General features: G+C 46.0%; 1 long non-coding RNA gene across 1 annotated transcript in view; it reads left to right on the forward strand.

Moving 5' to 3' along the window:
• LOC115352235 overlaps positions 1 to 3831 on the forward strand; it is a 90808-nt gene extending 86977 nt beyond the window's left edge. The window contains exon 5 of the long non-coding RNA XR_005934156.1: positions 1812 to 3831. This is a non-coding gene — a long non-coding RNA (uncharacterized LOC115352235). The remainder of the gene's footprint in view (positions 1 to 1811) is intronic.
• Positions 3832 to 6684: the final 2853 nt, after the last annotated feature.

Raw genomic sequence — 6684 nt, forward strand, 5'->3', positions numbered from 1 at the left:
ACTGGTGATAGAGTCAGACATCTTTGATGAATTATGTTCAGTCACGAGAACGTGCTGTTTCAAATGTGAGAGGGATATAAACAGCAGCTCTCTGCTCATGGCTGCAACTCGTTTCTGCAGCAAGAACACCAAACCTGAAGGTGGTTCTTGATTCTCTTCTGAGCTGTTTATGGAGAGAGGGAGAGAGAGATGCACATATACACATATATCTTAGTGCTCGGTCTTCTGAACACATTAAAGCTTTCCCTTCCAACAGTACTTCTGTTGCCAATTCCCTTCCTGAGCTAATTCTCACTGTCTTTTTCACTGCAAACCTGTGTCAGGAAGGTTTAGCTCAGAATCTACCAAAGTTGCTCTCTTATTATTTCAAATGGCTAACAGGAGATAACTAGCTCATACAAAAATAATTTCTCACTGAGAAACTTGGAATAATTTAGGAGAAAGTTGAAGACTGTGTTGTTACTCATATCTGGGGGAGTTTGTATTTGAATAACACCAATTAAAATTGCCCTTAGAAATAGCTGAAGTAGGAATAACTTCTGAGGCCTGTGTTGCTTTCTAATTATAGCTTGCTCAGAACTCATAGTCCCATGGCACTCAGCACTAACAGAAGTTAGAAACGGCATGCACTTCTTGGATGACTTTCACCGAATATTATTTGTCTTGCATTGAATTTCTAGTAGTTCCATAAGTTTGACTGCTCTGTCAATGGGCTGCCAGCATTTCCTCTAGGAGTCAGTTCTGTACACTTATACATTTTTTTTTTTTTTGTCAGAAAGGTTTTCTGCTCCAAACCCAATGCTTCGCTGTTTTTTGATATGATTCAGTTGTTTCTAATCTTCTCTCTTTGATGTTTGTATTTTTAGCTGCTGATATCTCATTTAGACCTTACTTAGTCACATTCATTCTGTTTAGCCCTTTATCATTTATTAACTCCTGGCTCCCAACAAGTTTTGCTGCTCTTTGAATAAATGCCAAAGCTTCAGTAGTAGCTTTATTGCTGCCGAAGTGGCAGAGAAGGAGAAGAACTAGCTATTTTTTGAGTTGGGGTATGCCGTGGTGTGACTGAATTTTCCACGTATTAAAATACTCTTGATAGATCTGAAAGGCATCCCACATGCATAACAAAATTATTCTGAAGTCGTATCAAGGCAGGAGAGGAGATGGGTGTTGTCCACGTTACTGGCGTTGTCATCACCAATTCTCATCCTTTGGGATCTTTAAGCGGACGGCAGAGCCTCGAGCAGCCTTTGGGGTGCTCTGAGACCATGTCGAGGCCACAGCAAGGAAGGGAACGAGCTTTATCAGCTCTCCTGCGCTGCTTTCTGATGCAGCAGCTGGTACTTGCTCAATAGGGGAAAAATCTGCTTTGAATATTCCCACTTCAGTCAACCAATACATTTAAATAAGAGCGAGTTGCACTCTGCTTCTTCGGTGAATGCTCTTCCTTTCACAAGGCTAAGTCTCTACGACTTCCCTACAAGTAACCTGCTGAATTTGCTTTTCAATCTATCTTCCACCACCGCTTATTTCCAGGTGCTTTCCTTCAGCCTTGCAACTTCCATAGGGTTTTATCTAAGGAACTAATTTTAGGCTCCAGCTCCTGCGAGCTGAGATACCGACACAGACTAAGCCCAGAGTCCTGAAGGAGCAGCTAGGATTACCAAAACATTAAATTTCAGTAAGATGAGAAAACTATAATGAGCATACAGATCACATCATCTACTTGACTCTATCTGTTGAATTAACACAAATCAGCAGGGAAGATATTACATTTGGGGTGCTCTATTGTCTTCTCATTTCGTTTCCAGCCTACGTAGATGTCTGTCTGTACAGGCACGGACAGAGCAGCACAGCCAAGCTCCAGAAGGCAAAGGACCGTTTTGCTGTGTGGCGTTAGTGAGTCGATGGGACATTTCAAAGCGACATTTATTCTTGGACGCTTGTTATTCAAGCAACGAGTAACTTACGCCGCTGGAAAGGGTTCTGCAGTATTTCAGGTGTTCTCCCCCCCAGCACAAGTTACGCGCAGACTTCGTCTGGCTCGAGGCATCGGTGTCAAGGTAGCGTAACTGCGTGGATTTTACAGCAATATTCCAGGGTGACAGGCAGGTTGCTGAGAGCTGAGCACGACTTCTGATCTCCTGCTGACCGGGTAGGTGTTCGAGTTCAGTTCTATTGCTTTTTTCTTTCACAAGTACGTGGTTCTCCTGGATGCTTTATTATCGAGTTCTAGCAAATAAATAAATAAATGAATGAATAAATACATATGAATAAGATACCAGAGAAAAGCAGAACATTTATAATTTAAGAATAAATAATAAAGTTGCTGGAGGGTAAAAATACCATGAAAATTATTAACAACAGTGGTAATGCCTATTTAAAATGGTAATGAAAAGCAGTCTGCTCTGTAACTAAACTATTAAATAAAGGCCCAAACAACATTTTCAATCAAACCAACACCACCGGTATTACTTAGCTTGCGCAGAGTTTACCTGAGGACCTGGTATTTTGCTTTCCTGCTTATTGCGTTCTAAAGAAGTGTCTGGCAGACTCATAAAGTTCACAGACACCATCTGATGCTCTTCTCTGACCACTGGTTTTGTCGGAGTCGCACCAGAAGAAATCTTTTCTTATAGGATGAGCAAGCCTATTAAATACAGAGTGGGGACCAAAACTGAAACTGGAAGCTGCTGGTATTTAATAAAATGGTCACGTACTGGTCGCAGCAGTGTCGGTATGTGTTTTGCCATTGGTTTGAAGGGAGCAGGATCTGGAACGTGGTACGTTTTGTTGCAGGGCATGGCCAAGCACGCTACAATTTGCGGGTCTACTCAACCTCTAAGAGGCATCTAAAAAGTGCTGCAATGCTATTTATTGTCTTTCGTAAGGTCGTGCCTCCTTTGTGCTTGTGGATGGCGTGGGATGGTGCCTTGCGCCGTGCCTGGCTGCCCCGGCTCCCCTGCCCTGCGGGGCAGCCCCTGGATTTGCCGGGATTTGCCGGACGCTTACGGTCTTGTTCTGGTTTTTCAACAGGTTAACGCAAAATGGAAGCGTCTTCATCTGTATATTGGTACCTGGGTAGAAGCTGGGTTGTCTCGGGCTTCAGAGTTCTCTTGTCGCCGTGCTCTGAGTAACTCCAGCAAGACGTGGCTCAAAAAAAGCAAGGACGAAAAGCTGGAAAGAGAGCTCTTTTGGCTTTAGTTAGTGCTGTTCAAAGCCTGGGCATTTGGAACTGAACATTTGGACTTTGCATTGTCTGATTTTCTTCCCTGTAGCCAGTCTCCCTCCTCCCCTCATGCGATAATTTGCATTATGGTCTTTTTTCCCATCCAGTCCCCTCACTGTTTTGGTTTTTTTTTTTTTTTTTTTTTAATGAGAGCTGGTGCAATTTATCTCAAAATACTTGAAGCAAAGATGAATCCAGCTTTAAAGGACTCGCAGGGGTCTGCCACAGGGGGCCCAAGTGTTTGCAGAAAGCAGAGAGTCTCCAAGCAGATGTTGCTGCTCCTCCAGCAATGTGCATGGATATTAGGAAATGTATTCTCTTTGTAGCTTCTTCCTAAAAGGCAACCGCTAAAAGTAAGGTGGCATTAACTGGTTTTAGTAGCAAAAACCAGAAAGTGAACGATGGGGAGCTGAACGGACTCAAGCAACGAGTTGCAAGAGGCCCAGAGAAGAAGGGTGCCGCGGCAAGAGGTGACGGACCGGATGAAATCGGAATCCTTCGGCGACCGAGACTCTGCAAAAGCTTTAGAGACTCTACGATGTAAAGAGGTCGCGCGGATGGAAGACGCGTTCTATCTATCTCATCGCAGTTTTCTTAGCAAACCGAGCTGCCTCTTATCCTTTGCTCCTGAAATAAAGAAGGGCTGATGCCTGGTTTTGCCTTTTAGACGTTACTCTTTTGTTAAACGGTGCTTTCTGTTGGGAGAAGTAGAGGGGAAGGTCCACGGGAGTCACCTTCCTTCTCTCCGTGCGCTCCTCTCAAAAGGTCTTGCCCAAAAGCTGCGCTCAGGCAGTACGAAAGCCAAACCGGCAACGGGTTCCGCCCCAGTCCCGCTCCCCTTTCAACTGGCACCGGCGCTGGGGAGCTGAGCTGGGAGCCCAGACCCGCCCACGGGGCGGAGCTATGGCGGGGGGTGGGGGGAGGTCAGCCACTAGCGTAGGGGATTACTTGTACTCAGCTCCACGCCCGTTAGTGCTCACGGGTCATCTAGGGTCAGCCATTAGCACAGGGGGTTACTAGAGGTCACCAATCAGCAGATGGGGTTACTAGAGGTCACCAATCAGCAGATGGGGTTACTAGAGGTCACCAATTAACACATGGGGTTACTAGAGGTCATCCATTGAGGCAGGGGGTTACTTCCGGTCACCAATTAGCATATGGGGTTACTTCAGGTCACCAATTAGCATATGGGGTTACTAGAGGTCACCAATTAACACATGGGGTTACTAGAGGTCATCCATTGAGGCAGGGGGGTTACTTCCGGTCACCAATTAGCATATGGGGTTACTAGAGGTCACCAATTAGCATATGGGGTTACTAGAGGTCATCCATTGAGGCACGGGGTTACTTCCGGTCACCAATTAGCATATGGGGTTACTAGAGGTCACCAATTAACACATGGGGTTACTAGAGGTCATCCATTGAGGCAGGGGGGTTACTTCAGGTCACCAATTAGCATATGGGGTTACTAGAGGTCATCAATTAACACATGGGGTTACTAGAGGTCAACCATTGAGGCAGGGGGGTTACTTCAGGTCACCAATTAGCATATGGGGTTACTAGAGGTCATCAATTAACACATGGGGTTACTAGAGGTCATCCATTGAGGCAGGGGGGTTACTTCCAGTCACCAATTAGCATATGGGGTTACTAGAGGTCATCAATTAACACATGGGGTTACTAGAGGTCAACCATTGAGGCAGGGGGGTTACTTCCGGTCACCAATTAGCATATGGGGTTACTAGAGGTCACCAATTAGCATATGGGGTTACTAGAGGTCACCAATTAGCATATGGGGTTACTAGAGGTCATCAATTAACACATGGGGTTACTAGAGGTCATCCATTGAGGCAGGGGGGTTACTTCCGGTCACCAATTAGCACAGGGGGTTACTAGAGGTCACCAATTAACACATGGGGTTACTAGAGGTCATCCATTGAGGCAGGGGGGTTACTTCCAGTCACCAATTAGCATATGGGGTTACTAGAGGTCATCAATTAACACATGGGGTTACTAGAGGTCAACCATTGAGGCAGGGGGTTTACTTCCGGTCACCAATTAGCATATGGGGTTACTAGAGGTCACCAATTAGCATATGGGGTTACTTCAGGTCACCAATTAGCATATGGGGTTACTAGAGGTCATCAATTAACACATGGGGTTACTAGAGGTCATCCATTGAGGCAGGGGGGTTACTTCCGGTCACCAATTAGCACAGGGGGTTACTAGAGGTCACCAATTAACACATGGGGTTACTAGAGGTCATCCATTGAGGCAGGGGGTTACTTCTGGTCACCAATTAGCACAGGGGGTTACTAGAGGTCACCAATTAACACATGGGGTTACTAGAGGTCATCCATTGAGGCAGGGGGTTACTTCTGGTCACCAATTAGCACAGGGGGTTACTAGAGGTCACCAATTAACACATGGGGTTACTAGAGGTCATCCATTGAGGCAGGGGGGTTACTTCCGGTCACCAATTAGCATATGGGGTTACTAGAGGTCATCAATTAACACATGGGGTTACTAGAGGTCAACCATTGAGGCGGGGGGGTTACTTCAGGTCACCAATTAGCATATGGGGTTACTAGAGGTCACCAATTAACACATGGGGTTACTAGAGGTCAACCATTGAGGCAGGGGGTTACTTCCGGTCACCAATTAGCATATGGGGTTACTAGAGGTCACCAATTAGCATATGGGGTTACTACAGGTCATCCATTGAGGCACGGGGTTACTTCCGGTCACCAATTAGCATATGGGGTTACTAGAGGTCACCAATTAGCATATGGGGTTACTAGAGGTCACCAATTAACACATGGGGTTACTAGAGGTCATCCATTGAGGCAGGGGGGTTACTTCCGGTCACCAATTAGCATATGGGGTTACTAGAGGTCACCAATTAACACATGGGGTTACTAGAGGTCAACCATTGAGGCAGGGGGTTACTTCCGGTCACCAATTAGCATATGGGGTTACTAGAGGTCACCAATTAGCATATGGGGTTACTAGAGGTCATCCATTAAGGCACGGGGTTACTTCCGGTCACCAATTAGCATATGGGGTTACTTCCGGTCACCAATTAGCATATGGGGTTACTAGAGGTCATCAATTAACACATGGGGTTACTAGAGGTCAACCATTGAGGCGGGGGGGTTACTTCAGGTCACCAATTAGCATATGGGGTTACTAGAGGTCACCAATTAACACATGGGGTTACTAGAGGTCATCCATTGAGGCAGGGGGGTTACTTCAGGTCACCAATTAGCATATGGGGTTACTTCAGGTCACCAATTAGCATATGGGGTTACTAGAGGTCATCAATTAACACATGGCTTTACTAGAGGTCATCCATTGAGGCGGGGGGGGGGGGGGTTACTTCAGGTCACCAATTAACATATGGGGTTACTTGAGGGCACCTTTAGCCCCAAAATGCTGCTGGGGGGGGGGGGTCA

The sequence above is a fragment of the Aquila chrysaetos genome, chromosome 16 (assembly GCF_900496995.4).
Source record: "Aquila chrysaetos chrysaetos chromosome 16, bAquChr1.4, whole genome shotgun sequence".
NCBI lineage: Eukaryota > Metazoa > Chordata > Aves > Accipitriformes > Accipitridae > Aquila > Aquila chrysaetos.